This window comes from Pelodiscus sinensis, chromosome 9 (assembly GCF_049634645.1).
Source record: "Pelodiscus sinensis isolate JC-2024 chromosome 9, ASM4963464v1, whole genome shotgun sequence".
NCBI lineage: Eukaryota > Metazoa > Chordata > Testudines > Trionychidae > Pelodiscus > Pelodiscus sinensis.
In genome coordinates this window covers 17,355,605-17,380,360 of record NC_134719.1, presented here as the reverse complement: position 1 = coordinate 17,380,360, position 24,756 = coordinate 17,355,605, and the positions used below count along the sequence as shown (strand labels likewise).

General features: G+C 43.8%; 1 protein-coding gene across 2 annotated transcripts in view; it reads right to left on the bottom strand.

Moving 5' to 3' along the window:
* ROR1 (receptor tyrosine kinase like orphan receptor 1) overlaps positions 1-24,756 on the bottom strand; it is a 263,762-nt gene that overhangs the window by 167,574 nt on the left and 71,432 nt on the right. The window contains exon 2 of one of the 2 annotated variants that reach the window (XM_075936157.1): positions 12,945-13,064. The exons of the other annotated variant lie outside the window; for it this stretch is intronic. The gene's annotated coding sequence lies outside the window, so the exon portion shown is untranslated. The remainder of the gene's footprint in view (positions 1-12,944; positions 13,065-24,756) is intronic. 2 annotated transcript variants of the gene reach the window in all.

Here is a 24,756-nt window from a genome sequence, read left to right as displayed (position 1 = left end):
CAAACAGGGCTGCTAATGTTCAAGGTGTTTGCGCTGTCCGGACAAAGGCAAGCATTTCCCGTTTATAACAATCCTCACTCATGCTATGTCACTGGATTGTTATGGGACAAATGTTCCCAGTATATCCCTTCTTCCCTTTTTTATTATTATAAACAATAAGTATTGTTGTACCACCTCTTGGTGACATGTGCCAGTTTGTGATTAGTCGCTCCTATGAAATGGAAAGCAAGATAGGTGGGGAGTATTTTCAGGACGTTCATGGACAGATCCTCTGATGATGTATATTAACATGACCCCATTAAACTGAATGGAGCGATGACAATTTTCATCCATCACCTGAGGATCCAACCCTTGGCTGAAAATTGCCTCCTGCCATTTTGCCTTGTTTTCTTCCCACATCCTGTTACTCAAGGGGCCAAATGAGGCTCTGCATTGTTTTGATACTAATATTAAGAGCTGTATTTAAAAGCGTAAGAAAGCTGTTTATAGTTTTGTTCTTTGTCTGATGTACAATGGCTACATCTTACATTTTGAGACAAAGAAAACAAAGGTCTGCATTCTTAACAGTCTCAGATCATGAGAAAGTCTGTAAGGCAAGCCTCAACTGCAGAGGCCTTTTTAAATAATGTGTCCCTCGTGATCAGTGGAGAACCCATATTAGGCTCTGCAGTTCATCTGCTTATGCCTGTTTTGCAGGCATATGATACGTAATCATAATACTATTACTCTGCACAGACACAGACCTTTTCATCCATTGACAGGAGGAATAGGGACCAATTTTACATTCCCAACAAATCACCATTTGGAGCATTCCAAATTTTTTTTTTTTTTACAAATAGCTCTCCATTCGACCTCTCTCTCTTGGGAACAAAGTTTATTACTAACCCAGTGATTATCTTATATCTGCTATATTTAGGAGGCTACCCCACATGCTGCCTAGGAGCTAGACTGCCCACTGCATTCCAATCCATTTTTGATGTTGAAGTGGTACAGTGAAACTAGAAATCAACTTGATCTGAGTGGCCAAGAATTCTGCTGCCATGGGAAGCTCTGAGCTAGTATAAAGCTGGGGCATCAGGCTCCTGCTCCTCTCATCGTAGGTGTGATGGAGGTGCAAGTGGATGTGCTAAGCCAATTTTCAGCTGGTGCATAGTTTCCCTGGAGAATGCTGGCAGCTAGCATAATTTAGAGTAGGCCTTAGACTATTCTAATAAATAATACAAAGCAAAACAGCAAGTTTAATTGATTTAATCTTCCTTTTACTTTAATAGGCAGGAAGCATTCTTAGAAACTGATTTAGAGGCAAAATACACCTGTTAGGATAGGATCTTCAATTCTGAATTACCAGATTTAATGATGGAAACATTAAATACTATGTTTAGACTCAACATTCATGGACAGAGGTAGCATAATTTTATTCAAGGGGTACCTAGATCAGCCTTTTTAATGTTCATTGTACAGAATGGCAATACACTGTCACAAGTCTAATTAAGATATACAGTCACATGTACAGCACTCAAGGGTTAAGCATACAGCTTTCTGGTTGCTTCACCTTACCTAACACATAATGGCTGTGTCTACACTGGCAAGTTATTCCAGAAAATCAGCTGCTTTTCCGGAAAAACTTGCCAGCTGTCTACACTAGCTGCTTGAATTTCTGGAAAAGCACTGACGATCTACTGTAAAATCATCAGTGCTTTTCCGGAAAAACTATGCTGCTCCTGTTCTGGCAAGTCTTTTTCTGGAAAACTGTTCCGGAAAAGGGCCAGTGTAGACAGCACAGAAGTGTTTTCCGCAAAAAAGCCCCGATCGCGAAAATGACAATCGGGGCTTTTTTGCGGAAAAGCGTGTCTAGATTGGCCACGGACGCTTTTCCGGAAAAAGTGCTTTTCCGGAAAAGCATCCTGCCAATCCAGATGAGCTTTTCCGTAAATACTTTTAACGGAAAACCTTTTCCGTTAAAAGCATTTCCGGAAAATCATGCCAGTGTAGACGTAGCCATATGGTTTTGCATATAAGGGTAAAACCATGGAAAGAGAATAATGTGTATTAAATTCTTTGAAAGGTTACTCTGTACGGCAAAATGCATCTAAGCACTTTGCCTGCACACATTTACTTCAGGAAAATTACACTTTGTGCATGAAAAGGCTCCCCCCACTATTCTAATTTAGAAATAAAAACAGCATGTTTGAGGAATTAATAAGGAGATTGGTCAATGAGCAAAAGACTGCTTGGTAGCCAAGTTAAGAGTACAATTTAAAGACCAATTATTCTGTTCTATATAGTCTCAAACACTAGTCAGATACTTGTGGTTTTCAGAATTCTATCACTTCTCTATTAACATAAAACCAGAGCCAATACAGTCAAAGAACTTTTGATTAATTATGATTAAGGACGAATTTAAAAGGAGGGAAAATAGAGATTGGAATAGTCCCCCTGTAGCTTCTCTAGAAGTCACAGGGGAAAGGCTCAGAACCTGGAGAAAATAGATGAGATCAAAGAATTAAATTACAGGAGCAATTATATGAATCTAGTCAGATTAAGAAGCAATGCTGTAGAAGACAGGAATGTCTTTTGGGTCACTTTCTACTACAACTGGAATCAATGGAACTTCAATTGAAATAGGACCAGATCCTTTTATTTGTTTATTTCTCTTCTTTCTTGGATACATATATGTTCTATTATACTATGTCCTCAGATCATAGATGGGAATTATTTGAATGATTAACATCTTCATTGCCTGCTCCGCCTTCCTCCAATAGTTTTTGCTTAGCCTTTTTGTGATTTTTATTCAGCTAAGGAAAATCACAAAACTTTTTTTCTTTTTAATAGGCAGACCTGAGTGAGACCCATTCATTTGCAGTACATCGATATTACTGACTGTGGGGAGCTGCAGTGGTATCCCTGTCACTCTCTGTGACAGCCAGCAGGGCACCCCACTACTCATGGCAACTCGTAGCTTAGGGACCTGCTGCCTCAGGTGATGAGCGCACCTCACAATTCCCTGCCACTGTGGGAGAAGACAGGACCTTGCAGCTCCCAGCTGCCAAAGCTGAAGTCACGGAGATCTTTAGAATTCATAGATTCTGTTACTTCCATGACAATATTGTAGCCTTACTTATGCACAACAGACATTTGGGGCATGCAAATTGTGTACACAAGCTTATTATACTTCTTATGTTTGCATATAAATGCCTGTCTCTGCAAGCACAAGACCTGCAAAGCCAAGAACTCGTGTCAGAAACCTATCCTCTATGTGCAATAACACACAAAATGTTGCGGTACTGCAGACAGAATCATAGACTCACAGAACACGAGAACTGGAAGGGACCTCAAGAAATCATCAAGTCCAGTACCCTGCCCTCACAGCAGGACTAAGCAGTGTCCAGACCATGCCCGATGGAAGTCTATCCAACCTGCTTTTAAATATCTCCAGAGATGGAGATTCCACAACCTCCCTAGGCAACTTATTCCAGTGTTTAACCACCCTGACGATTAGGAAGTTTTTCCTGATGTCCAACCTAAACTTCCTTTGCTGCAGTTTAAGCCCATCTTCATAGGGCAAGAAAAACAATTTGTCTCCCTCCTCCTTATGATACCCTTTTAGATACCTGAAAACTGCTGTCATGTCCCCTTCTCTGTCTTTTCCTTTCCAAACTAAACGAGCCCAATTCTTTGAGTTTTCCCTCATAGCTCATGTTCTCTAGACCATTAATCATTCTTGTTGCTCTTCTCTGGACCTTCTCCAATTTCTCCACATCTTTCTTGAAATGTGGTGCCCAGAACTGGACACAATACTCCAATTGAGGCCTAATCAGCGCAGACTAGAGCGGAAGAATGACTTCTCATGTCTTGCTCGCAAAACTCCTGTTAATGCATCCCAGAATCATGTTTGTTTTTTTTGCAACAGTGTCACACTGTTGACTCATATTTAGCTTGTGGTCAACTATGACCCCTTTTGGCAGTACTCCTTCCTAGACAACTGCTTCCCATTCTCTGTGTGTGTGAAACTGATTGTTCCTTCCTAAGTGGAATATTTTGCATTTATTCTTATTAAACTTCATCCTATTTACCTCAGATCATTCCTCCAGATCATTGGACTTATGACACTATCCTCCATAGCACTTGCAACCCTTCCCAGCTTGGTATCATCTGCAAACTTAATAAGTGTATTCTCTATGCCATCATCTAAATCGTTGATGAAGATATTGAACAGAACAGGTCCCCAAACAGACTCCTGCGGAACCCCACTTGTTATGGCCTTCGAACATGATTGTGAACTGTTAAAAACTACTCTCTGAGAACAGTTTATCCAGCCAGTTATGCACCCACTTTATAGTAAGCCTATCTAAGTTGTATTTGCCTAGAGTACTGATAAGAAGATCACTTGAGACTGTATCAAATGCCTTATTAAAGTTTAGGTATACCACATCCACCACTTGTCCCTCATCCACAAGACTTGTTAGCCTATCAAAGAAAGCTATCAGATTGGTTTGACATGATTTGTTCTTTACAAACCCATGCTGGCTGTTACCTATCACCTTGTTTTCTTCCAGATATTTGCAGATGAATTCCTTAATTAACTGTGATACATATCTGCAAATTATCAGGCACTAAAGGATATAATCTCGATGCAGTGGCCAAGGAGGCAGATATGTAACTCCAGTTAATGGAAACTGAATATCTGATTCCTGAGAAACTGTGACCAAAATAAACCTCAAAATATGATCATTATTTCCATGGAATTCCCCTTCCTGACAATGATGGTTTGACATTATGGAAATACTTCCATTTTCTGACGTATGCCAAGAATCCAATGATATATTTATCTTCTAAAGTTTCACAGTAGAGTGAAGGAACTTAGATGATTATCACCAATTAACCAAAATAGGAGTTATGCTAAGTATAAAAGCGAGCACAATGCCAGAAAATTAAGTGCAGATTTCTCGTGCTCCTGTCCACTGCCTTAACAAGAACACATTCCCCTCTCAAGTGGGAATTATATTATTTGATCCTACAAAGACAAGTAATTCTGCTATTTTACAATGCTACCTTGTACTATGAGAATCTTTCCTTTTGCATTGAGTGTTTTTGGCAAAGATGCTTTTTTTTCCCCCCCATGACAGCACTTCCACCATTGTTATCACCAGTGGTATAGCAGTGATTGTAGTGCAATAACGGGAGATTTCTCCAAAAATTCTATCATAGTCACACCCTAAAGGTTAATACCTGAACAAATCACTACCCTTCATTCTGGCTCCACAATAACATTCACTGAAGTAGGTAATGACAGCGAGATTTGTCTCCATGGTTAAGTCTTCTCCTTACTGCTGAGTGGTAAACTAAGCTTCTTTGAGACTTGTCTGGGCAAACACCACATAGAAAGTCTACAGGGTGGGGACTCAAAATTGGAAGAAGTTATTCACCCTGTGAAGTAACGGCAGTTCTTCGAGATTGTGTCCCTGTGGGTGCTCCACTCAGGTCTCGGTATGATCCTGCGCCGGGGATCAGAGATTTTCAGTAGCAGTGCCCCTCGCGCTGCGCCTGTGCACTCAGCACCTCCCCCCTTGGATGGTGTGGAGAGCGCTCACGGTGCAAGTTCCATCTGTTCCTTTTCTACCTGAAGTCCCTGAAGACTCCAAGCAGAGGGGCGGAATGGGATGGTAGTAGAGCACCACAGGGACACACATCTCGAAGAACTACCATTACTGCACAGAGTAACTTCTTCTTTGTCGAGTGGTGTCCCTGTGGGTGCTCCACTGAGGAGACTCAGTAGCAGTATCCGTCCAAGGGAGGTGGGCATTGGAGTCCCTCTAGGTGGAAGGAGGAAGGACCGCATCTGCTAGAGATGTGGAAGGCATCAGCCCTTTGTGTAGGGCATAGTGATGTGCGAAAGTATGGTGCGAGGACCATGTGGCTGCTCTACAGATGTCTGCCAGTGGTACATTATTGAGGAAGGCCGTTGTGGTGGCCACCACGCATGTGGAATGTGCTCTGATGGGCTGCGGTGGCTGTCTGTCCTTAAGTTGATAAGCAGTGCGTATGCAGCCTGCTATCCATTTGGATAGGCCCTTTGCAGAAACTGTTTTTCCTGCGCATGGTCCTGACCACGCAACAAAGAGCCTATCTGATTTCCTGGTCGCTCTAGTTCTATCAAGGTAGAACGCAACTGCCCTCCTTGCATCCAATGTATGTAATATAGTCTCCTTAGGGGAGGCATGAAGTTTAGGGAAATAGGCAGGTAAGTAAATGGCTTTATTTACATGAAAGTTGGACATAACCTTAGGGAGAAACCTGAGATGAGGTCTAAGTAGGACTTTATCCCTGGTAAATGAAGTGTCCGCTATGAGGGCTGCGATTTCTCCTACCCGTCTTGCTGATGTTGTTGCCACTATGAATGCCACCTTGATACACAGGTATTGTGGTGGTGTAGTGGCTAATGGCTCAAAAGCTGGCCTAGTGAGCATGTCAAGGACCAGATTCAGGTCCCACAGTGGCATTGGGGGGCAGATGTTTGGATGCACTTTCTGTAAGCCTGTGAGAAAATGTTTCACCAATGGATGTGTGAAGAGGGAGAAGCTGTCTACTAGGTCATGGAAGGCCATGATCGCAGACAGGTGGACCCAGATGGAGCTGATGGAGAGGCCAGTGTCTCTGAGGCCAGGTCCATGAGGTAGTCAAGTAAGGTAGGTATGGAGGCTGTGGTGGGATGCAAATTGCACATCATACACCATGATGAAAATGCCTCCATTTGTTCTGGTAGGTGCTTCTCGTGGAGGGACGACAGCTGTTTAGAAGAGCTTGTTTGACCCTGTCCGAGCAGGTAAGTTCTTCATTCTGGAACCATTGAGGAGCCAAGCTGTGAGTTTCATGGTCTCGAAATGGAGGGGACGTATACTGCCGTGGAGAAGAATAGGAGATTCAGCACCGCCTGGAGAACAATAGGTTGATCTATGGAAAGATAGGATAGGTAAGGGAACCAGGGCTGTCTCAGCCAGGCTGGGGCTATTAAGATTACTGTGGCCCGATCAGACTGAATCTCGTTGATCACTCTGGTGATGAGCAGGAATGGTGGAAAAGCATAAAGAAGGGAAGCTATCCAGCAGATGGTGAAGGCATTCCCTTCTGACCTCTTGCCTAGTCCTGCCCGAGAGCAGAATCTGTAGCATTTGCAGTTGTGCAGTGTTGCAAAGAGATCTATGGTTGGGAAATCCCATTTGCGGAAAATTGAGAGGAGGACATTGGTATTGATCTACCACTTGTGCTGATCTGAGAAATGTCTGCTTGACAGTTTGTCGGCTCTTACATTCTGCTCTCCTGGTATGTACATTGCGTTATGTGGTTCTTGATGCACCAGTTCCAGAATTTGACTGCCTCGGCACATACAGAATGTGTCTAGGTGCCTAGGCGTTTATGTTTTGTCACAGGGCATAGATTTAAATTGTGGATTCTTTGCCCTGTGATTCACAGAGTCAACCACCAGAGAATTTGGCTGTGTGTGGGCAAATAGAAAGACCATGTCCTTTGCAGGGACAAAGTATTTTCTGTCTGCTCTACGGTTTGTGGGTGGGACCAAGACTGGATTTTGCCACAAATCATCCAAAGGTTCAAGGATAACTTCGTTGATAGGTAAAGCTATTCTGGAGAATGCTGAGGGTTGTAATATGATGAATAACTTATATTGTTTATCCTGCACCTCTTGTAATGTAATTTCTTGTGACTGCACTAACCATTTAAAAAGTTCCTGAAATTGTTTCAGGTCATCCACGGGGGGAGAAGGCGAGATCTGAAAAACTGCTTCACCCTGCTTAGACCTGGACTCATGCGAGGAGGTCTCTGAATCCAACTGAGGTAAGTTATCCTGCTCAGTGGAGCCTGCCTGAGAATTTACTGAGGGTGGGCGAGGAGGTGAGGAGCATGCAGATATTGAGGGTGAGCGCTTAGAGGTGCGGTGTTGCCTAGATGTAGAGGCTGTGTGCCTCGATTGGTAAGTGTGAGAGGACCGTGGTCAGTACCCCTGCCATGTATCCCAAGGACTCCACTGAGGCGGGAGCTGATATGGGAGATTCATCCATGGTTGGGTGGGCCAAACAGAGTGTTGTTTAAGGGAGTAATCCCTGTATGAATGCCAGGAAGTCAGTGAGGGAACAGGGGAGGAATGGCATGATGAGAACCTGCTCCTATGTCCGCTACTGTAGTCCGACCTTGGGGACAGCGGTATAGGCAAATGGGGGCCACCCAGAGGTGTTAGAGTGTCTCTGCACCAGGGAGTATGGTGAGGCAGTTACTCCTCTTGACTCAGACTGAGGAGATTTTTGTAGGTGCCACATATTGCACAGTGCTTTCTTATGCTGCTGTGCCACAAGGCGGTCCCAATTACTCTGCCCGGTTAAACTGGATGCAGAGGGAGAGCTCACCGGAGCTAATAGAGGAGGCATATGTGGCTTATCTGAAGCTGCTGCCTCACTGCCACCTGCTGATATGGCGGTTTTAGTTTGTGCCTCAGCTCTCCTGGCTGGCACTGATTTGCGTTTCTCCACGGTACCAGACACTGATGGTACCAGGGAACAAGAGGCTCTAGACAGCTCGGACAGGGAGCGTGCTGGGGAAGCCCTTACGGCTTGAGAGCCTTTGTGGGGAGATAAGACCCTCCAGCAGGGCAGCTTCTGCTGCACCCGCATGTCCTCTGGTTTGTCCCTTGGTGACTAAAGAGACTTTTTCCAGAGAATTGCTTTAACCTGCAATTCGCAGTCTTTACTCGCCCTTGCCAACATGCTCAGGCAATGCAGGCATTTCTGTGCCATGTGAGACTCCCCCAGACATTTGATACATGAGGCATGGCCATCTGAGGTAGGCCTTGAGTCTCTGCAGGAGTCACATCTTTTAAAGCAAGGGGAACCCGGCATTGTAGTGGAGAGGAAAAGCTGCTGCAGCCGTAGCTGCTGCTTTTTTTTTTTTAATTTAAGTTAACATTGAGAAGGTTAAACTAAGTAAAACTATGAGGTAAAGGGACAGAAATAACTAAGGATTCAATTTTTCTCTGTCAGAGGAAGAGCACTTTTGAGCTCCGTCTTCAGCTAGGGACGGTTGAAAAGGAACTGACAGGACTCGCGCCACACACACTCCACAGCCTCCAAGGTGGAGGGGGAGCACTGAGTGCACAGGCACGGCACAAGGAGCACTGCTAGTGAAAATCTCTGATCCCTGGTGCAGGGACGCACCAAAACCTGAGTGAAGCACTCACAGGGATACCACCCGATGAAGAATGACTGTTTTCTCTGCTTATAATTTTCTCCCCTAGATGTCCAAAAAGAACCTTGTGAATAGGCATTTTAATCACAATCCGACTAAATTAATAATTCTATCAACAAAAGAAAATACTGATAAAAATAAGTCTAGAAGTGTGCGTCTACACAGCACCCTAAACTCGAAATAAGATATGCAATTTGTGCTATGCAAGGTGTGTATCTTATTTCAAGTCTATTTCGAAATAGTTTATTTTGAACGGCGCATCTACACTGCACCAAAAGTCAAAATAACACGCTATTTCGAGCCATTCCTTATCCCCCATGCAACAAGGTTTACTGGGATGGCGAAATAGCGTGTTCATTATTTCAAAAAAACAAGGCAGCTTATTTAGACATGGGGTGGCTATTTCGGGATACCTCTGGTATCCCAAAATAGTCGTGCAGTGTGGACGTACCCTTAGACACTTTCAATGTATAGATTTAGGTCAGATTTTTATCTCAATTTTACCAGTGTAAGTCAGAAGTCAATGGGAATTTCGCTCTTAGAGATTTGTGGGGGGGTTTCTTTTTAAAAAATGTCTTGAGCAATGGTTTCATCACAGTGCACTCCTTTAGGTCTGATCCTGATCAATATTAATTCTCTAATACATTGTTTTTGGCTCTGTAAATGCTACAAAGTCAAATAAACCACTTCAAAAAGAACTCCTTGTTTTAAATGAACTTAATGTATTACCATATTAAGAAGCGATGCCACTGCTTCAGTACATTCTTAAGCACATGAAGTTGATAGTACTACTACCATACTTAAAGTTAGGCTTAAGTAACTAACTTGGTTAAGTGATTTGCTGAATCAGGGCCTTTGAGAGTAGCAGTTCTCTGCTTGTAAAGAAACCAGTGACTTTACAATCACTGATAGAGAAGACCTATTAAACTACACATCATATCCATTTTCATAGCAGGATTGTCTCCGCACCTCTAACTAAATATTACATGAAAATGAAACAAGGGATTGAATGACTCATTGTCCACATCTCTGTTTCTTAATTTTTTCCTGGGGTATATTTTTCTTTCCCTTCATTTTGTTTTGAAAAGTTGTACTTTGTGGCAGCAGGCCATTCCTCTTGTCCCACAGTGATGTTATTTATTGTTACTCAGTCTGCATATGTGGGCCCCTCAGATAGCCTGTAACTATGAAGAAATTGATATATGATTAATACCAGAGGTGAAAACCAAGGGAAAGCACTCTTAGGTTTCCTCATTAGTTATGTTCAGTACTTAGCTTCTCCAGGCATTTATCTTTTGTTCCAGTGTGTGAAGTTTAGCTTGCCATGTTTAAAAGATTTTGTTTTGGTTTTGAAGTAGTGAAAAGGAAGATATTTTACTTATTGACAGTGTTTGTAAGATAGCACGTCACATGGTTGGCTTTAGTTATAATAAAATTCTGTAGGAAACAATGACAGAACTGGAACCGATAGACTTGCTTGTTCCCTGATAATAGAAGCTAAGTTTCTAATAAGCATAGGGAATGCACAACTCTCACACACTGTCAGAAAGTCCCTCCATGTCAGGGTTGAGGCAAATTTGGCTGGCACTGCTACTTCTCATGCTGTGCTTATTCTATGGGTAAACAGAAGATTTTAGTCTCTGGGATTGTCAATCCAGCACCTTAAATGAGCAAAACATTAATTTTCTTCAAGGAGGAAAAACAGCTAACCATCGCTCCTTGTAAAAGTGCTAGAACACGTCAAACATGTAGGTAAATGTAATATTTCAAGACTGCTCAAGCTTAAACTCCCCTTCCCCTCACACCTGCATGGGGATGAACATGTGCTATATGTCTCTGCCTGGCTCAGTATTCAACATTTCAGCTGGACCTCCTCCAACTTTTGAATAAATGTCTCTTTCGGGGAAGAGTGAATTACATTCCTTAGTCAAAACACAGTTTTTCTTCTCTTAAGTTCTAAGAGAAAAATGCGCACTTGTGAAACATTAGGAACCAGTCATGAGAGGAACTTGAAATTTGCTCTTTATCTCAAGCCTAGGTTCAGTCTGCTCAGCTCTGCCCATGACTCCAGACTGACCACATTTATAACTTGGAGATGAGAAGGACTGCAGTCTCCATTTGTGGGCTTTTCTTCCTAAGCAAAGATGACTTCCGGAGCAGGGGAGTGTAGGTGTGGGAGGGAAATTAAATCAGGCATTATGGAAAGGGAGAGTTTAGCCCATGTGGGAACAAGATGGCACCACTCAATTTATTTCAAATTGGGGAACTAAATTAGGAAAAGTTTCTACATCCTCAGAGAACCTTACTGCTGAAACCAGTGGCGAACAATTAAAATACATAAAATCCCTCCTTTCTATTCAAACACACATTTCAACAAACACCACGTCCCTGTAATGTTCAAGATTACTAACTGTCTTTCTATATTATGGAGCTTCCTACAGTCTGGTCACTTGTGCTGCGTGCAAGGAGGTCTATAAGTGCCTATGGAAGATGAAATCTTTGCCACCCTAAATAAGGTGTTCTAGAAGTTAGATTCCTTGGGTCTGTATGTTTATAAATCTACCAGCCCCTGCAAGCTCTAGAATAATTTTTGCCCCTCAGAGCTATGCTCTCCTATTTGCAGAAGGGGAGGTAGAATTCAAAGAGTGCTGACATCTTCTCTTACTTCCTAAGCACAGAGGAAACACACTGGTTCCACTATGATCAGGACTCTGTATAGCAGCAGATGGGCAGGGGGAAATATCAGCTAGTATATGAAGCTTGGTCCACCTTTGGAACAGTAGCACAGTGAGCCTATGAAGTTTGCTGAACTTACTGGGTATATAAAACCTCATAGCAAGAACCTGTCATATATCACTCAAAAAACAGAGGTTTGGGGGGAAGGAAGAGTTGAGAGGGATAACAGTAGCACTTCCTTCCACTGCATTGCCATCTTCTTCTGATGGGCCAACTCAGTTTCCACGCCAGAAACCTTCTCAGACCAAGAACTCAGTAGCGGGATAAAGTCTCCCCATAGCCCAGCTTGCTCTCTGAGCAGGAAGGGATTACATCTGCACCTAAGACAAAGTGGGCCAAGTATGACTGACACTTAATTTGTGAATATCTTGTTTGTTTGTTTAAGCTGGTGCATGCCATGAGGAGGCAAAGTGGTTAAGAAGATGCCCATGGGTGCTGGTTAAACTAAATTTATCTTTGCAGACAATATATCCAGCAAGCTGGGGAAATAAGGCCCTGCAATACAACAGGCAACTTTTCCAGGGAGCAAACTCTGAAAGCAAAAAGGGGAAATGGTTGGAAGAAATTCTGCCAGAACATGATACAGAAACCACACTGGGAGACAGGAGAAGATATAAGAAGTGATATGTTTGGCTGCTATTTCATTGATGGAGGTGCCAGTCAAACTGAATGAAAATAGGGCTAGCAGATTTAGGGTACCAAAATGGCTTTACATGATTAAGATATTATACTTTATGGGTAAGATGTGAAAATATGATTTAGTAATTTGCATGTCCAAGTTCTATTCATTACTGGAATCTGTATATTCTAATTCCTTAGGTTGCTTTGAAAATCTCCACCTATATGTATTATACGCTGTATCAAAACATGGGTATATATCTGTTTACACAGAGAATATAATGAGCATGTGATATTACAAAAATCACACTGGCATAAAATTCGCACAGCCACATTACCTCATGAATGCTGAGATCACAATGTCCTGATTCTCAGACAGTTTTTTAGATCACTTTAAAGGGTTTCTTTTGTTACAATTTTGTATTTCTTCCTCTCATGTCAAGGCCTGTACCTGGAAACTGAGAAAACTTGGCTGTTAGGGAGAGACATGAAAAATATCAATACGGAAATTCACGCTCTATACAATTTATTTAAAATATGGCAGGAAATGTGTGCATCTTGACTAAAAACACATGCACACATACCCCATGCATACACAGAGCCATATTATAGGAATATGCTTATGTATAATTCAGCAGATTGGGATCACTAATAAAGGCAAAGTTACTCACATGTAAAAGTCTTTTTAGGATTGTACCCCATGACAATAAGAGCAAAACACAACAGAAAAATGACATAAAAAAAGCTAAAGATCTTTTTGAAACCTGTATTTTTTCAAATTATAATTTCATATATAGGGTACTAGAAGATTTACCCATCATTTCTCAGGTCCTTAACTAAATTAATTTTTATTTTTGGAAAATAAAATGAAAATACATATGCTTCATTTAAATTATTGCTGTGGGGTGGGGCTAGAGCTGAGGAGTTCAGTATGCAGACTGCCCTAGGGAGAGAGGACTACCACATCCCATTTTCCTGGCACAACCAAACCCCGACCTTGCTTTAAGTTACAATAAGAGGAAGCCGTATACCAAATTTGATGGTCCTAGCTCTTACTGTTTAGGAGGAGTTCTTGAACAGAGACAGACAGACACTTTCTCAAATAAACAGTAGAAAACATATCAGAGAACAAGGGAGGACTGAAAGAGAGTAGGCAGAATGGAAGAGAAGGGAAGAATGGATCAGGTGGCTGATCACATTTTAGACAGATCTATTGGTACTCCTTCCACTGATATCATTATCTAAAATAGTTTTGTCAGGGCAAACAGGTGATTAAAATAGATTCTTAACGACAGTAAAAAAAAAGCTGCACTGTGGATTTGCTCTTCCCTCATTACTCACTGTAGCAATAATAATCACCACACACGGGCTGCCCGTTTAATTGTGATATACTGTAGCCTTGTTAGAGGTAAGAAGCACTCTCTGTAGGATATATAAGTCTCATTTGTTCGGCAAGGATAACAAGATGAGCCTGGCATAAGACATTAGGCTCAGAACTGCTGTTGGCAAACCATCTGACAGGAAGCTGTCCATTTGAAAGAGCAAAGATTATAGAAAAGAGCAAAGAGTAAAAACACAGTGGTGGATCAGATCCATAAAGGGGCCTTTATTTGAGGGGCACTCCAATTGGTTGGGACATTGACAGAGAAAGGGAAGGAAAAAGTGAAGAGGGGAGCAGTAGAGAAGAACACAAGACACTTTCTCTAATGTAGTTCAGAAAGGCTGTTGCAGACCATGCTGAAAGAAAAGTTTTTAGAAAGTTAAGCTTACAGGCAAACTGCCCACTGCTCAGAAAGTACAACAGGCAGTAAACTCTCCAACACAGAAAACATAGGGGGATATCTTGACCACATTGAAGTCAATAGGGAAATTCCCATTGACTTCAGTGGAGACAGGATTTCACCCCCTGAATCTTGTCCTTTTGGGAAAAAAAAAAAAAAAAAAGCAGGTCACATGCTGACTGCATCCCTGTGGGGAGAGTCAGTGTTCTGGTCTCATGAATTCCATCTCAGGAATGTAAGAAGCCAAGCAGCCCTCAGAAAACAAGAACTGGAGGATGGACCAGGGAACTTCTCATGTTTGTAGGTACAATCGTCATGTAGGGCAGCGTTATTCATTGCAAGACCTGGGAGTTAGTGGTAGCTCCCATCTGCCCTATATACAGCTCCAGTTCCCTCTAAGGATATAAATGTACAGCAACTCTAAAAGGCCGTATAGCAGGGACCTGGAGAGGAGAGAAGTAGAATAATATTCACTGTACTTTGCAGCTGAGGTGCTCAGAAAAGCTGTTTTCTGGAAGATTAGATCAAAATATTTTAAATGACTGAATCTGGGGTTCTGGGTTGGTCCAAAGGCCCATGCTAGTAGATCTAATTAGAGGATCAGCATTATGACAAGCGGAGATGAAATCCTGGCCCCAGTGAAGTTAATGGCATAGCTCCCACTTCAAGGGGGCCAGGATTCCATCCGCCGTCTCCCAGCAGTCCAATTCACTGTTGTTTTAGCTAATGTCATAGAAACAGAGAGACTGGTATTAACCTATCTATCATCATGGCTCAGTTATTCAGACTCACAGAAGAATATAAACTGATTCTTCTGGCAGACTGAAATGTATTTATCTGCCACTTGGATATCTGGAGATGACTTTAAAGCATATCTGCAAACAATAAATTGAGATAAAGTAATAAAACAAAACTATGGGGAGTTGCCATTTCTTCTACCTTTAAGTTGCTAGCAGTTAGGGGAAAGTTCTGAGTTGTAAATGGAGATGGCTGCAAATTCTGGAATGGAATGCTTTTGCTTTGGAAACTGCCAATTCACCAAAAACAAAACATTTTGCAAAAACTGTTCATTTCAGAGGGGTTGCCCAGTTTCCTGCCAGCACAGGCTTCCTGACTCTTCAACAGCCTGCCTGACAAGGATCTAGGAAGCCTGGAAACTCCAGCTTCCATGTTCAGAGGCTTCCAAGTCTCTCCACAACATGTTTAACAGGCTACCGCGAAGCAGGGCTTGCAGCTGCTATGTTGTCTGACAGGGAATCAGCAGTCTGCTAACACTGAGAGTTCTCACTCCCAAGGCTCTGGGCCTTTTCAGTTCACTGCAAGTGATAATGGGAGCCGGGAAGTCCAGGCATCTATGGCTCCCACGTTATGCTCGGTGTGACGGACCCGGCGAGGTCCGCACTAGCCCCGGGGGGAGGGTTACCCCCCCAGGCCAGGAAACGGATGCCATGGCCAGAAGCGGCAGGGGCCGGCTCCGACCAGCCGGAGCAAGGATGCGGGGAAGCACGGACAAGCCCGCGCTGCGGGAGACGGGGATGGACCTGAGCCGCGGGGAAGCGTCCCGCCGGGGTGCAATGACCCGCCCAGGGGGGCGGAGCCCCAGACACACGCCGGGGAGAGCCCAGGGGGAAAGACGCTGGGGGGGCGGGGCTAACCTTCCTGACATCACTCCCCGGGCGCTTTAAAAGTGGTGGAAGGATGCCGAGGGAGGGGGGAGCAAGGAAGTGGCCACCCTGGCTTCCGGGGTGCCAAGCCTCTTGCCCTCCGGGCGAAGAAGGATGGCCTTCAGATCACGGTTGGATGGACCCGGCGGCCCTGGCGGGGTGAGTGATCCAGCAGGCATCCCACCAAGGGAGCCTGAAGGCGGGAAGTGGAAGGAGCCCGGGTCGGGGCCTTTCTGGCACCCGTGGGCAGATGAGTTTAGGGCAGCGGCCCCATCTGCCGTGGAGAGCGGCTTGCAGATACTGAACTCCATTTAGGGCCTCGGGCTGGGACCCGGAGGAGAGGGCGGGCCCGAGTCCCCCACTCCCCACAACCTGAAAGCACTTCCGAGCAACTGAAACCCATCGCGACGAGGGCCGGGTGAGGACAGGGGTTGCACCCCACCCCCTCAGACACGTAAACACCCGTCCAAGGGACGGGAATGGGGCGCAAGGACCCCGGGACCCGTTGTCGGGCCCAAAAGACCCCCCCAGGTCCTGCTGGAGGGGGAAACGCGGTGGAGGGACTGCTGAGCCCCCTCTGACAGCTAGGGCAGGGGGGTGATCGCATCCATCGATCCCACCGACCATAGCCCCTGAACAGGGATTCCCCCCAACCAAACTCCAGGCGGTGGGTCCGCAGGGCCCCCCCGTCCCCTGCTGGGGCGCAGGGGGAGTGGCTCGCACCCATAAACTCGCCACACTCGGCTCTCAAGTATTCCTTCTAGGGTTCACAGTTTCATGATGGCATACCTAGAGGACTGCCCCAGAAGGAGGGATCTGTTCCCTTTCACAGAGAATTTCTAAATATCAAAATCCTCGGTAAAATGCAATTACCGTTCTCTACACAGCCCTTGTTTTAAATACCTTTTGTTAGAAAAATATCTACTAACTCATAGGCAAGAAACTAAAACAGTCACCAGTTTTGTAGCTTATGAACACATGGGACCAAATTCTCGTCTCTGTTACACCAATCCAATTCTAGTGACTTTCGTGGACTTGTTTTTCCAAGAGTACTTGGTCCATTGTGTATGTGTTTTCCCTTTACTAACATTATCAAGCCAGAGATGCACTGACATCAAAGATGCTGAAGACATTTTTGGCAAGAAACTAATGCTACACTTAACTGTGAAACTGTAATCAACATGGCTGTTTTGTTCAGATTTCTGCTGGATAAACTTAATGTTTAAGCGGTTAACCAATTAAACAGGATTTTACATCCCTATTCTAAAGTGGATTTATGCAAAACAGAAAGAATTTAAGAATGAAAACATCCTTTGAAGTAAAAGGCACATGCCTGACACAAGAAATCTGCCTTGATGGTTCAGAAATGCTTTAAAATTGTGTCACACAAAACCTCCCTGACCTTTAATAATAACCCTCAGGCCTCATGTATACGCTGGATGCTTCATAAAAGCAGTTTACCAGACATCTTATTAGCTCTGTCAGAGGGTTTCACTCTCACTCTTTAATTTTTGTAAATTTTTAGTCAGAGTGTTGTGTGTGTTCTTTGAAGACAATTTATGCAGATGGGCGCTAATTCATTTCCCCTCTGAACTGGGGAACCATCCATTTCTCAAAACGATAGATTCCATCAGCTGTCTCTTGTGATACTTAAAGAAAAACACAGGTGTTCCCTCTGGCCTTCAGGAAGAGGAAATACCACACTGATTAAAACTTGAACCATACTAACCAAGATAGATCTGGACTCCTCCTCCCCCCCTTCTTTCTTCTAACCAACTGAACAGATTGATGTAATATATAACTGGGTTCACACACGTAATTGGATAACCTCTAATGAAATGAGGCAAGGGCAGAGGCTGTAGAGGAAGCAGAGTGGTCCATAGGGATGCCACATGAGCAAACTTACAAAAATCAGCTCCAGAATTCTTCATTTACATATTCTCATATTTTATACAGAAAGCCTCCTCTCCCCCCATAAAAACAAATGTGAGAAATGTGTCACAGGTTTCCAAGCCAAGACACACATTTTCTTCTTGCTGGCAACTATTCCAACACGTACATTTTTTGAGCCCCATAATGAGCAATGCTCTCTCTGTCTCTGTCTCTTCCCCCTCCCCCATTTTCTCTTCCCTCCCCACTCTCCCCCTCACACACACTCTCCCCCCCCTTTTCCCCCTTTCCCTCTCCCTCTCCCCCTACCCCTCCCCACCATTACTTAATTTATTTGCCTCTAGGCTGATACACACCCTTGGACATGCAAGAATGAACACATCCTATTTAATAAAAAACATTTCATTTTTTTCTCTCATAAGCGTGAATCGTCTGTATGAAACAAGAGATCATTACCGCTATCATTATTATTAGTGTTAGAGTAGCAGGAGGTATCTCCAATTGTGTCCTAGACCTCATTTGTACCGGGCGCTATACAAATACTGAGACATACCCTGCCCCAGATCTTACAATCTAAAGCAACTTATCCTGGAAAAAGGTGAACCCCCCTGTTAATACAAACTACTACTGAAGTCAACAGTGTACACACAAGATTAGAGTCCACAAACAATAATCCCTTCACAGCAACAGAGTCTATTATATCTCTCTGATGCAGTGTTCCCTTTTGGGATCAGTGTAAATGAAATAATTTGAAGCTTTTCCCTCTAAATTGTTTTTCCTCCCCTCTTGCTCCCTATGGAGAAGTTAACATCCAGTGAACTGCAAATACACGTATAGTATGCAGAGACAATGTTAAATACCAAATGTTTTTCTATAATGCCTGTATCACAAGGAAATCAGAGATAGGCTTTTTAAATCAGGCCCACCAGTAAGGTTGCCAGATGGTTGAAACAAAAATACCGAACATGCCCTCCTCCAAAAAAAACCAACAAAAAAACGGGGGGAGGAGGGGATTCAAGGGGGGGGTTGCTTCTCAGTTTAAAACTCTGTTGTAATCACAGGGATAGGATCACTGCTAGGGTTACCAGGTAGTCATTAAAAAAAAAAAAAATACCAGACACGCTTCATGGAGGGAGGGAGAGGAACAACCGGCCGGGAGGGGTGCAGCGCTGGCTGGGAAGGGGGGAGAGAACAGAGCTAACGGGGGGGCAATGAGGCTAGCCGCGGGAGATGGGGGGGCCGACGGGAAGCAGGGATGGTTGGGGGGGTGAGGATCAGGTGGAACGGGGCTGGCCGTGGGATATCGGAGGGGAGGGGGCAGCCGGCAGGGGCATAGCTGGTCGGGGGAGCTCAGGAGGAGGGGAGAACTGCCTGCTAGAAGCAGGGCTGGCGGGGGGGTGCAGCGGGGCTGGCCGGGGAAGATCTGGAGCAGGAACCGGCCAACGGGACACAGAGCTGGTGGAGGAGGCAGAGGAATGAATCAGCAGCGGGGAGCAGGACTGACCCGGGCTGTGCAGATCCTAAGGCACTCCTATCCCGCGCCAGTCAGTCCGGCTGCAGCTCCACCACGCGCTCAACCAGCGCGCAGGAGTATGGACCGGGTTGCCCCTCCTCCTCACACGCAACCAGGGCTCCCAGAGCCGATCACGCCCCGCTTCCCAGTCACTCCCCCCGCCCCCGCCAGGCTTCCATCCGGTGCCCAGCCGGAAAACCAGGAAATACCGGACATCGCACATGTCCAGTATTTTCTGGATTTTTTTTTTTTACCAGAGGACCCAAAAACCGGACTGTACAGTAGAAAACCGGACACCTGACAACCCTACCCACCAGTGCTTTCTTTATTTAATAGCCAGGCAGTATTCTTGAATCAGAGTTCAACATCTCAGGAGGCGTAAATCAACATACTATCTTATTAGAAGCATTTCAAAGCAGGCAAGAGCTTTGAAAGCAATCAGTTTCGGATTCTGAAGTGTTCCAAAGTTATACTGGATACAAATTTCTCTTTTAACTCTTTTTAATTTGCAATCCCTTTAAAGTGCTCACCCTACCTTTAAATCATGAAAATATTTATACACACACACACACACACACACACACACACACACACACGTTTAACAACTATTTTTATAAATGACTTGAAACTGTTCTATATAAACATATACAAAAAATGATCCATCAAAACTGTTTAAATAACCTGAAAATTAGAATCTCTTGAATTCCCCAGGACATGCAATAAGTACATTGTCCAGGAAAGCAGTAGACTGCAGCTCCCAGAATAATGTACTGTAATCACTGCTACTCCATGTATTCTGTATGGTCACAAGTCTGAGAGAATATTATAAACTAAAGCAGGAATTCTTGCTGATTGAGGCTTACAATCCCTAGAAACAAAGAGCATAGCAGAAAGAAAACCACATGAGAAATAAATGGAAAAAAGACAAACACAATTAAACCATAAAGAGGTAGAACATCTGAAAGCATGGGGATAGATGGGCACACACTATTTGTGCCAAAGCATGCAATTATAATTTCACAGCAGCAATTGTTTTAACGGCAATTGGCAGAGTATTTTTTGTTCTTCATCAGATCTTTAATTAAAAAAGACACCACCAGCTATCTCTAATTGCAATCACTGTACGAACAATAAGGTCAAAGTGATTGTTGCACCACATCTCCCCTAGGAGATAATGGCTCCAGCACTCAAAAGGAAACTACAGCATGGGCCAAATTCTCTAATGTATGTGGAATAAACCTACCCACAAAAATGCATGTTCAAAGAGGCACGTTTACATATGAATGGGAGTGAAACACACTTTCTGGCACAAACTTCTGCACACATGTGAATGCCTAATTAAAAATCTGGCCCTCTGTGAAAATTCCCAGGGAGTGAGATCTAGAGGGAGAGAGAGATTAATATGAATAGTTGGGTGAATATGTGTTATAAGTACAGATGGTCAGGAAATATTTTTTGTTCCCACAAAGGATCACTGAAATTTTTCTTTCAAAACTTGTCAGATATTTGCACAACCCCAAAGCCAAAAAGATTGCAGACAAAAACCAAAACATTTCAGCTGTTTTCTTCTTTTTGAAGAACTGGGGAAAATGATTGAAAATGGGCCTTTCCCACAGAAAAATCTCTTTTGATTAAACTCATTTTTTTGTCAAAAAATGTCATCTGGAGACTACTGTAAAGTACGCTTTATTAGGAATGCTGATACTGCAATAATACATCCAGGATTGGCCTGGATCTGCTAGCTCAGGCTTATGGACTTGGGCTGCAGGGCTGCAAAACTGCAGTGTAGTCGTTCAGGCTTGGGCTGAAGCCTGGCCTATGATACCCTCCCCCTCTTCGAGTCACGTGAATCCAAACATCTACCCTACACTTTTATAGCCCGGCAGCCCAAGTCAACTGACCTGAGCCAGACAGGTGTTTTACTTTAGATTAGACATGGAGGGACCAAGCCTGTGCTCTTGGAGAAACACCTTTTGCCAATGGGAGAAAGGTCAGAGTGTAGGAGATACAGGTGTAGGTTTTCCTTAAGCACCGAGAACAGTGCTGTCTTTTTTCATTTATCCTCAGAAGAACATGCCCCATTACTTGTAGACATCCAGTGACAATATGGACTTGAAGGCTTCACCGTGATCCATTAAATCTCTCATCTGATCATTAATCCTCAGCAAAAAGCAGCCTGGGCCTGGACTATTGTTGTTTCAAGAAGTCATATCAGCATTCATACTAGAGTTGGGCATTATAAATCTCTGTGGGTACTATATAAAAATATCTCAGTACAAAGATATCCTGTCCAACAGTGGCACAATAGCTGAGCTTAAGGTACACTACTTAAGGGGTTAAACAAACAGAAACTGTAAATATAACAAATCTCATCATATAAACAATATAGTTACACCAATTAAGGAGGCACACAATATACTTATCTTATATCCTGAAGAGGCAAGGAGGAGCAACAAGAAAAATGTTTAAGTGGGCTTTACACTCATCTAGTGCTTAACAAAGATAAATATTCCAAGTCTTTAAAATCAGGCAGAAGGCCTATTGCTTCTTGAACCAGGGAAACAGAGCAACAGTTCCCTCTTTTGTAAACAGTCCTAAAATAGGTGAATTTTGTTATGAATTATTATTTAGAATTTAATAAAGAGTAAATTGGCTAAGTGCTGTCTTGATGGGAGCATCAAGCAATTTCACGTCATAACTACTGAAATAAGGGGGAAATGGTTCTTTTATTACATGGTCTGGATCAAAAAAAAAATCTCTCATCTATTTCATCACTGGGAGGAAAAAATGTCACACATGTTCCTGCAATCATACCATCACAGGCTGGGATCTGGTAAATTCACACTAGGTAATAGTGGTCAAAACTAGGTCAGTGCATTGATGAAGACCTCCAAGGAAAACGAAAGTGCTGCAGAAAATGTGTTGGTAGTTTAGTGTAGATATCTCAGACTCTTCCAATTCAGCGATGTGAGAGTGTAAACAACTGTGTAAGGCAGTGGAGAATTAGGCATCTGTATTACTCTTCTGGGGAGGAGGCTGTTACCTAATTCTGTGCCTTGGCTAGGGGGAGACCAACGCTTCTGGCCAACGGGGACAAGGTGTTGGGGCAACCCATAGGATAGTTAGGGGGGCTCAGTGACATGATCAACACATCAGGTGACAGTCCTAAGGGGGCCCCAGTCACCACCACCAAGCTCTGTGCCACCAGCCGGCATGCACTGCTGGCCCCAGCCCTGGCTACCACTCTCCTTGCTCCTGGGCTAGCTCTGCTGCCAGCCTCAGTGCTAGGCTCTTAGCTCCTCTCACTCCCATCTCACTCCCAGCCCCCAGACTCCTAGCTATGGGCTTTTTGGTCCAGCAACAACCATGATCCTGCTGGACCAGAGAGATTCAACCTATATTTTGGCTGGCAAAGTAAAATATACAGTAAAATTCCATTAGTCCGGCATCCAATGCTCTGGCACTCCTGATGGTCCGGCACCATTAGGAACCCGGAAGTGCTGGGGCAGCCAGACAATTGGAGCTGCTCTGCACCCGGCTTCCCCAATTCAGCTGCTGCTGAAACTGACCAGCAGCTGAATTGGGGAAGCCGGGGGCAGAGCAGCTGGGGTGCTGCTGGGTTGGTCCCGTAGTGCCGCCCCTCGGGGCTGCGAGACCAACCCAGCAGCACCCTAGCTGCTCTTGGGGACGCCTGGGACAGAGCAGCTGGGGTGCTGCCGGGTTGGTCCCGCAGCCCCGAGGGGCGGCGCTACCGGACCAACCCGGCAGCACCCCAGCTGCTCTGCCGCAGGCATCCCCTATTCAGCCGCTGATGAAACTGACCAGCAGCGGCTGAATCGGGGACGCCTGGGGCAGAGCCGGACTATCGGAAGGGAGGGCTGTGAGGGCTCTGGGGTGGCATACCCCACACCTCACCCCCAACCCTCATAGCCCCCCTTCTGATAGTCCAGCATATTTTATAATCCGGCACCCCCTGGGTCCTAAAGTTGCCGGATTATCGGAAGTTTACTGTACATAGTTTTAATCAATGAGGCCTGTCTTCAGGTACACAGGTGTGCTTCACTCAGCTGTCCCATCCTCAATGTACATAGGTGTAAATCATCAGATATCTTGTAAAATCAGTGCTTTAGCCTTGCAACTATCTGATTTTACAAGATTCACAAACCCACACCTGTATTGCTGACGGCGGAATCAAGGCTTCAACCTGTGACTACTACTGACTTCCATTCATCTTTTAGATTTATTCTTGTCACTTTGAAAACAAAACAAAAAACCCAACCTCTTTCCTTCATGTAAGGAATAATGGGGGGAAAGTTGTTACATTTCAAAATGACCAGGAGTTTAGGGCCTGATCCAAAGCTCATTGAAATCAATGAGAATCTTTCCATTGCCCTCTGTGAACTTTGGATCAGACTTTTAAATTAATACATAAGAGCAGAGTTTTAAACAACTTCTTTCTTGGTATGATGGCAAAGGCCAGAATGCCAGATTTCTGACATTTGGTGGGATTTGTCTATCTGATCCTCAGAAGCAACTTAGTTTTAGATTTTGTAGGGAACAGGAAAGGAGAATAAAAGTTGATAATGTACATTTCTTTTGAAATGGAAAAAAAGGGGAAATCTTGGAATGCTGCTCTGAGGAGGAGCAGTGAAATCTGGAAACCTGATTCAGAACTGTATTAAACTGCTCCCAATGCACCATCTTAAAACCACATGCTGAAGTTGCTTGGGGAAAAAACTCCATTAGAGAAGCTTAAAGCCTTGACCTGTGTTATTACAACAGAGCTGAGAGTTTTATTTGAATTTTTAACGCATAAATTCATATGCGTGATTTACAGTCAACGAGTCTCAGTGTTGCTAATCTAGAGTATTGCAGAAATATACTATGCAAGGGAGAGAAATTGTGGCAGATTTATATAATCAATCATATCTTTACCACATACCCTGGATACATATTCTACACTCAAATACAAAGTAATAAATGATCAATTTCTGTGTAACTCCAAAGGGAAACTTGGATTTTCTGTCAAATCTGAGAAGGAGGTTAAAATTTTTCCTAATCTTTCTACAAACCATGAAAACAAACCCAATAAAAGCAAAATTTTCAAAAGCATTCAATATTGGCATGAAACTGCTTCCATCACAGTTAGTTAGTGGCAACTGACAATCATTTACTAGTATGTTGCCTAAATAACGGTGATATAAAGTGTTTTGTAGCTCTGTTGGACTCAGTGGAGTTGCGAAAATTCATACCAGGAGATATTTTGGCCCTAAGTCTAACATAATGCCAAACAAAAGAAAAA